The sequence below is a fragment of the Myotis brandtii genome, unplaced genomic scaffold (assembly GCF_000412655.1).
Source record: "Myotis brandtii unplaced genomic scaffold, ASM41265v1 scaffold199, whole genome shotgun sequence".
NCBI lineage: Eukaryota > Metazoa > Chordata > Mammalia > Chiroptera > Vespertilionidae > Myotis > Myotis brandtii.
In genome coordinates, this window is record NW_005357414.1 from 745,706 (window position 1) to 754,402 (window position 8,697).

The following is an 8,697-nucleotide window of genomic DNA, read 5'->3' on the forward strand; positions in this document are numbered from 1 at the left end:
AGCAATGATTATTATCAGCCTGTTTAACACATGGAGGAAGGAAAGCCTAGAGGGGTGAAGCAGAGTCATCAAGTTTACCCAGCAAGATACTGCCAGCCTCTGAACTCAGCAGGAATTTCTCTTGCCAATCATTGCCCAAAGAATGTTATTCTCAACACCAGTCCAACCAAATGCTTGTAGGAACACCAAGTTCTGTGGGCCAATACATCTGGGAAATATTGGTTATTCTATTCTCCTGGAGAGTCACAATTTACATTAGCTAGTAACTACTTTTAGAAACCCTGCATAAAATAAACATGTTTCTGTTTAAGTAAGAATCTCTAAATTAAACTTGACCACAAAATTATGTGTGTGTGCGTGTGTTTGTGTGTGTGTGTGTGTGTGTGTGTGTGTGTGTGTGTGTCAGTCTGTGTGTGTGTGTAACACCTACTAACATCCTGTAGAACTAGTCTTCTTTGGAGCCCACATTGAGAAGCACTGGTCTGTCCACTAGACTGATCTAAGTATCAGTATAGCAAACAGATCAATTCTATTCCAGTCCAACCTGTGAGAATGTTTCTTAGAAATATTGCCTGATACCCTGTGGTTTTGACAGCCAGTAAACAAAGGACCTTGGTGCACCCAAGGACCCTAGGCCATCGTTTCCCCTGCAGTAGGGCATTGGCCAGAGTAGGGAGGAAATTAATTCAAGCTCACCTAATTCTGCTGAAATTTCTTTCAAATAGGACCCAGGGCTATTTTTGGTATTCATTTAAGGGAGGGGGTTCTTAGGATGCTGGTCTAAGCCCTAAGAGCTTATGCTCTTAAATCCATCTCCTAGGTTCATTTCCAGTGCCACTCATCAGCCCATGCAATCAGCAACAAAACAACAAATGAGGAGACTCAGAATGTGTCCCTGTTCTGGCTTAATCATATGAGTATTAGAGTACTCATCATATATCTATTTCAAAGCTAAAATACAGCACACAATCTTGTGCTATCATAAATTACCAGTGACACTACTAAAAGTACCTAAAATGTAAAAATCCCTGAAGACCCTATACTGGTTCATTTGTATTTCATATACAATTCAAATGATAAAGCAACACACATGGATTTAATATTCATTACTACTATTTTCATGTTTCATTACAGTATTTATTATTAAACATTCACACCATGAGGGAAAATGCCTCTATTAAAATTGGTAACTTTTGTGCAAACTGTAATACAGGTATACCTTTCTTTGGTATACAACCCATTGGCTATATGAAAAATCCTGTGTAAATGTATTCTGGGAGTAAAAATTTCACTGCCAAGGTCAGATGGGCACTGTTATTTAAGATGATCTGATTATAAATCTTTTGTAAAGCAACAAACTCTGCAATGTGAATACTGTCCATTTAGTTCATTTCCTTGTAAATCCATACTTACACATACCATATTTGCTTAAAGCAAAACACACTAATATTAATAAATGAGCTAGACATTTCTTAAGATGGGGATGTGTTCTGATCCTTATCAATCTGCAGTACTGGCTCTTTTTGTTTTTTAAGTTAATTTCTAAAATTGAATTTATTGAGGTGACATCCTATATAATAAAGAGCTAATATGCAAATGGTCATCATACCCTCAGGCCATCATGCAGTAATGGCTCAGACACTCAACACTGGGGAGAGAGGAATAGGGGCCAGCCAGGCACAATGAGCTCAGGAGAGAGGAATGGGGATCAACCAGGCTGCAGCCCAGGAGAGGGACAAGCCACACGCCCCATGGTCCCGGGCACCAGTGGCTGTGCCTGCGCCTGTGGCCCAGCCTGGAGGAGGGAATCCTGGGTCCTGGGTGCGGGGCAAGGCAGAGGCAGTTAGGGGCAATCAGGGCAGCAGGGGAGCAGTTAGGGGAGATCAGACTGGTAGGGGAGCAGTTATGGGCGATCAGGCAGGCAGGCAGAGGTGGGTAGGGGTGATCAGGCAGGCAGAGGTGGTTAGAGGCAATCAGGCAGGCAGGCAGGCAAGCAGTTAGGAGCCAGGAGTCCCAGATTGCAAGAGGCAGTTGGATATCCCCCGAGGGGTACCGGATGCAGGCCGGGCTGAGGGACCCGCCCCCCCCCACATGAATTTCGTGCACTGGGCCTCTAGTTGGTTAATAAAATTATAAAGTTATATAGGTTTCAGGTGTACAGTTCTATAACACATCATCTGTATACTGTACTATGTGTTCACCACTTCAAGTGTCCTTCCATCACTATTTATCCCCCCTATACCCTCCTCTCCTTCCCCCCACCCAATAGTGGCTCCTTTTGTATTCACCATTAATCACCATCCCAGTCCAGAGAGATTCATTCTGAATTGGTTGAGAATGTGACAGTAACACTTCTGAGGACATCCTGCAGTATTATTTAACGATGACTCCTCTGCCTTTAGACATGCTGTTCCTTCAACTTAGCCACCTGGTGAATTAATTCCTCAAAACTCACTCAAATGCCTCTTCCCCAGTGAAGCCTTTCTTGATCATACCCCTGACCCCCAGCCAGGCATCCCTCCTCTGTGCTCTCTTACAGTATCCTGCCTGTCCCTTGTCATACTCTCCTATAATTATCTGTTTACACAATCTATCTTGCCTACCAGACTGCGCACTTCCTAAGAGCTGAGATGTTTTATTCATTTCCATACTTCCAATACTTAACATTATTATGGGCACATAGCAGGTATTTAATAAATGTAGGTTGTTTGAATGATCACTATCTTTAACTGTGTTTTTTATGACCTTGAAAAAGCAATGCTTTATTAAAACCACAAAAAAAGTCAGAGAAGGTTCAGCGGTTTCATCCAATTTTTATTGATCTTTCTTTAATTTAAGAAATAATGGCCATACCAATTTACACCTTATGGTTCAAGAAGGAAAAAACACAACCTCTAATCCAAATGCACAACTAATGCAAAGCTGCATTTAGTATGTTCCTTTTTCTCCCAACATACATCTTTACATCCTAGCCCACCACTAGCATCACTGCATTAAAGAAGAAATGAAGGCCCTGGCCTGTGTGGCTCAGTTGGTTGAGCATCTTTCCATACACTGAGAGGTTTCCAGTTTGATTCCTGGTCAGGGAACATGCCAGGTTGTGGGCTCTATCCTCAGTGTGTGTGTGATGGGGGGGAGAAGAGGGGCGGTGTGAGGCAGCTGATAGATGATAGTTGTTTCTCATCGATGTTTCTCTCTCTCTCTCTCTCTCAAATCAATAAAAACATATTTTTTTTAAAAAGGAATGAGGATCCACTGATTAAAGGAGGGTGGTGGTTACTGCAGGGATCACTGTAAGAGCTTTGGATGCTCAGTGGCTGAGGGAAACCTGCTAAGAAAGTTGGGCATCATTGGGGGAACAATAATGATGTCTATTAAGACTTGGTCAACCTGGGTAGAAATTTCCACATCCATAATATTCTAAATAAGAGCCCCAGCTGGGGGTATTTCCATCACATTGGGAGGGCAGAACAGGTTGGAATTGATCCACCTGCATATTACTGCAATCTGACTTGGCATGGGATGATACCCAAGGACATGTAATGCCAAGAGTAGCCCAGCCCCATGAAGCGCGTACATACACCCCACCCCACACACACACACACACATACACTCACTGAATCCCACACAAAACGCTCATGATATCCGCGGCACACACCACTGCATTCTTGTGTGCCCTGTCACAAAGAGGGAGTGCCCCCTCACATCCTCTCCTCCCTAGTCTGCCTAGCCCACACCCCACACCACCATCAGACCGCAGCCTAGCATGGAACTGTAAGCTGGTGAGGACTGGTTTTTGTTGTATGTAACAAAGCCCCATGCACCCAGGTACCCCGCTGGATGACTCCAACTATTGCTCCCCGCCCCCATCATAAGCTCCAAGAACAAGAGAAAGCTCAGCTCTGAGAAGTAGATGCGAGGGGGGCGGGGGCGCAAAGAAAGAGAGCTTTAGGGGTGGGCGGGGAGCAGAAGTCTGGGCAGCTTTGATATTCTCTCGCCTTGAAGCAAGAGGAACAGCGAACTGGCAAAGGGATTCAGCGCTTTTTCACCCCATCGCACCCCATCTATTCATTGGAAAAGACCAAAACCTCATAAAATAATTTTCCCTCCCATCTGCTCCGTGCCCTCTTGGAGCCACAGGCGCTCCAACAGCTCCCAACAAAGCGTCCCCCATACAGACCTGTTCCAGCCTCTTCGTGGCAAGAGCGAGAGGGAGCCACTGCTGAGGGTTCTGCCCTATGTCGCCAAGCAGGAGGCGCTGGCTGGGAGGAGGAGCAGGAACTGGGGGAAGAAGGAGGATGAGAAGGGATAGGAGACACAGCAGCAGAGGTGGCGGCGGCGGCGCCGCGGTGGTAGGAGGAGGAGGAAGAGGAGAGGGAGGAGGAGGAGGCTGCTTCTGTGGCAGCTGCTGAGGATGCTCTGGGGAGAGGCAGGGCTGGGTGCGCGGGGCGTGGGCTCACGTGCGCCCCATGGCCGGGGGATGCGCGCGCGTCTGGGTGTGAGAGAGCATCTGGGTATATTTTGACTATGATTTTTCCAATTCCGACCTAGACTGGAACTTGTGGTTCCTGCAGCCAGGCGGAAGTGAAACCCTTTCAGTCTCTCAAGCTAGACTGTGACTGCATGGGGATGGGGGTTGTAGGTGAGGGAGCGAGTGGGGGGGAGAAGGGGATCTGTACCAAAGCTCCAGGCCTGCCATTAATGTCCACACTCCTTCCTTCAATCTTCTTTCTGGGCACTGGTAGCTTGCATCTGCACATATTTCTGGAAAGGCTATACCCAAGGAGAATAGAAGGAGACTGAGGACAGTCACTATCACCATCACATTGTATTGCATGAGCACTGCCTGGACTACCCAAAAGGCAATTTCTGTTCTAAGTTAGGTTTGACTTTCACTAATTGAGGTGCCCATAACTTCATGCACGATTACATCCCGCTTTTTTTCCTGTCGCTCATCCCATTGAAAAATCTCCGTGCTTGTAAGGAGGTGGCATACAGTCAATTATCTACTTTTTAGTCTGCTTATCCAGCCAGCATTATCCACACCTCCACCCAGCTTCACTGGTGTCAAGGAGTCATTTAATCAACATGCTACTCCCCCTCTAAGAATGGGGTACTCAGTGTAGATAAGAATAACACTGGTTTCTAGATGTCAAAGAATTGAAGATCATCATGGATCCAGCTGAAAACCCAATTTGGATCCGTACTCCTTAAGCTAAGATATGGGAAAGCAACTTTGACAGGCACAGCTTTTCCCTGTGAGTGGATCCTTGGTGAAACCCTTCCTTAGAGCCCTGCTGAAAGTCTTCTTTTCCCTGGTAAACTTTTGAGCATTTCACTTCATCCTGCCTGATGGCTTATACTTATAGAGCACTTGGGGATTTACAAGCACTTCCTAATAATGCAATCCTTACCATACCATCTCTGTGAATTGGGCTAGGAAAATATCACTATTTGTATTCTATAGGTAAAGAAACAGATTTCATGGATTTTCCTAACATTACAGGCTAGTGAGTGGCAGATCCAGGATTGGGACACAGGTCTTCAGATTTCCAAGCCAAAGTTTCTTTTTTAAATTACATCTTGGAAAGAAATTACCAATTTATCTATTAATCTCCATGCTGGCGTTAAATGGTTTAGTGTCTTTACTAAGTTGAAATTTTTAACTATAAACGAGATTTTGAAAAATAATTTGTTAGGTTGATACATTCAGGTGCAACTCACAAGTTAGTGGGCAAAAAGAGTTAAAGACTTTTAGACCTCAGTCCCCAATTTCGAAACATGATTATTTCTTTGATTCGGCTGGCAGCTACTATAAGAATAATTTGAAATGAAGGTACAGAAAGTCTGATAATCTTGTGAATGTTTCCCCCGCAAGCTAGATCTTTGTCCTCGAAGTCATGAGAACAAATCATTGTTTGCCACCAAGGGAGTAAACCTGTCTCTCACACAACAGCTTGAGTAATCCCAAGAGTGTGCAGATGGATATCAAGCAAAAGAGGCAGGCTAGTGCAGGGGGCTAAAGCTCCACTCTGGAACCAGACAGCCCTACATGGAAAATCTTAGAGAATGATTCATTATCAATGATCCACCTATGAAATAGGTATGGAAGTATGAGAATGAAATGGAGTGATACAGGTGCCTGAGATATAGCAAGTCTAAATAAATGATAGCTATTATTATTAGAGAAAAGAAACAACTTCATTTATAGTTTTTTCTCCATTAAAGTCAGAAATGGTTCATTACTAATAATATCTCAACATTGAGGGAATGCAGAGGAAGATATTGGTTCTTTCCCCAGGATAGAACAGATCAAGTGTTGACAATAGGAGATTGAAAGATCAGACAGAGGCCGAAAACCAGGACTACAGGCTTTATTAGAGGAGAAGGACCTGCCGGGCTGTCTCGCAAGGGGAGGACAGCAGAACGTGTAGGGGTGAGCACGACTTTTGAGGGGCGGAATGGGAAGGGGTGGGGGCTTAGTGTACTTGGTGCACACTGATTGGTGGCTTACTGCATTGTCCATATAGGAAATGGCTTAGGGTATTTGGCAGGTGTGGATTGGTGGTCCAATGTATAGTCCATATAAGGTACATGGTTAATCACTCAGGTATTTCCGGGCTGCAGGTTACATCATACTCCGCCCACCAGTTGGGGGAAGGGAGGATCTATCAGAGATAGACATGATAAACAAAGAGAGATGAGGGATTCTCTGCAACAACTAAGAACCAACATAAAACTGAGAAGAGAACAGGATCAGAAGAGGATGATGAAAAGAGGGCATTTAGGTTTGGGAAGGAAATTTTGACCCAAATTCTTGATACTCATGGTTATTGTGATAGATGTATATGCCTGTTAACTGTTTTGTAACAATGTGCAGTGAAACCTGAGTTCTTGAACTTAATTAATTCTGGAAGGCTGTTCAAGAAGTGCTTTGTTCTAAAACCAAATCTTTTTTTTCATTAGAAAGAATGTAAATTGAATTCATTAGTTCTAGACCCCTGAATGATTCTCTGTTTTAACCTTTCTTATATACATGTCTAATGTACTGTTTAATCTATAAACAAACACTTCTTTTCTTAAATTTATCAAACCACCCCCTACTATCCTTAAAAGAATCACTTTCAGCACTTGTCCTAAGGGTGTCTTTCTCCATGTGACATCTTTGATTTTTCACATGTTATTGCCTCCAACATGCTGTCACCTCCAATATGCTGTCACCGGACTAACTGCTTTTTGTTTGTCCAAATCAACAACAGTTTTTCTACCTCTTCAATTGTTTGTGATCAATGCTCCTTTCACACCACTAGCAGCATTAGTACTCTAGATGGCCTCTTTCTATTTTAAAATTGTGCTAATCACCCATTTCCCCAGCAACAAAAGCAAAATAAATAAATAAATAAATAAAATTCACAGCACAATTTCCTGAGATGTTAAGGACTGGAGGTTTTGTGGTGAACTGACTCATACTGGTGAATTATCTCCTTTGTGGCCTGAAAGACTTTTTTTTTGTCATGTCGATGTATCAGCATGAAAAGGTTGTCAGATCAAGATCTGAAGTTTGTTCAACAACAGAGACATTTTTTCCGCGACCAACTTGGTCGAGAAATAGAATTGTTCAAGATGAGAGATGTTCAAGAATCAAAGTTTGACTGTACATGGTTTACTCAAAGGCATGTTTTGGCTCTTCTAATAAAGCTCTTGTTTATCAAAATCCCTAATAAATAACTCCATTCAAAATCTGTCAGAAATACCTGAATCTGACATTCAGCCAGGAACTCCTTGTTCTGATTTGGTACCAAATAGAGACTATTCTTGTTTCAGCCTTGCCAAGCACAGAGAGGTTGAGTCATAACAATGCTCCGAGCCAAGCTGAAAAAAACAAATTGTGAAGGAGGTGAAATCTGTTTCTGACACCCTTCCACTCTCTGTGCTGCACCCTTCCCTTCCCACTTCCAATCTCTGAATATCAAAATCACTGTCTTTGCCATCCAGAAAAAAAGTGACCAGATGTATTAATTTACAAGGAAGTACCATTACGGGTTTCTTTTCTCAAAAGGGCGACTAGCAGGAGGAGACAATGCTAAACCCAATAAAATGGAGGTTTAGACATTCTGGGTGGTTAAAATACCGTGGGTGCCCTCAAATCATTTAGGTATGAGACTCCCCATGGATAAGACTGGAACTTGGAAATTTTAATTCACATCATAACAGAAACCCAGAACAAGAGGCATTGGTTATTATCTTCAGTCCAAGCCTTTTGTTTCACAGGTAATTAAACGGAGTCTCAGAAAGTTTAAATGACTCTCCCAAAACCACATAGCTCCCAAGAAGGAGCATAAAGCTCTTTCTACTACACTGTGCTACACCATCAGCCAAGAAAACCAAGAGCAACTGTTTATTTGCTGGCTCAGGGCAGGCTGCCCCCAAATATGCGAACGTGGCATATTGATTATTTTGAATTAAAGTTACTTGAGAAACAGCCAGTAAAAAAAAAAAATACACTGACGCTGGCCTCCTTCCCCCAAGAAAGCAGGAAATAAAAATTCCATGTGAAAGTATACTCCTTCCCTCTATCAGGACAATAGCAGACATCCATATCACCAAAGTTATGGAATTCAAGGCTGAAATAACTGTATAAACAAACTTTGCTACTTCTTCATTAGGTTGCTACCCCAAACACAAGCTCTTTTTTTT

At 43.2% G+C, this 8,697-nt stretch overlaps 1 protein-coding gene across 3 annotated transcripts in view; it reads right to left on the reverse strand.

Moving 5' to 3' along the window:
• PAK3 (p21 protein (Cdc42/Rac)-activated kinase 3) overlaps positions 1 to 4,577 on the reverse strand; it is a 397,698-nt gene extending 393,121 nt beyond the window's left edge. For 2 of the 3 annotated variants that reach the window (XM_005865195.2, XM_005865194.2), the window contains exon 1: positions 4,181 to 4,558. The gene's annotated coding sequence lies outside the window, so the exon portion shown is untranslated. Of the gene's footprint in view, positions 1 to 4,180 lie in introns of all 3 variants that reach the window. The other variant, XM_014538815.1, reaches the window with a different exon arrangement.
• Positions 4,578 to 8,697: the final 4,120 nt, after the last annotated feature.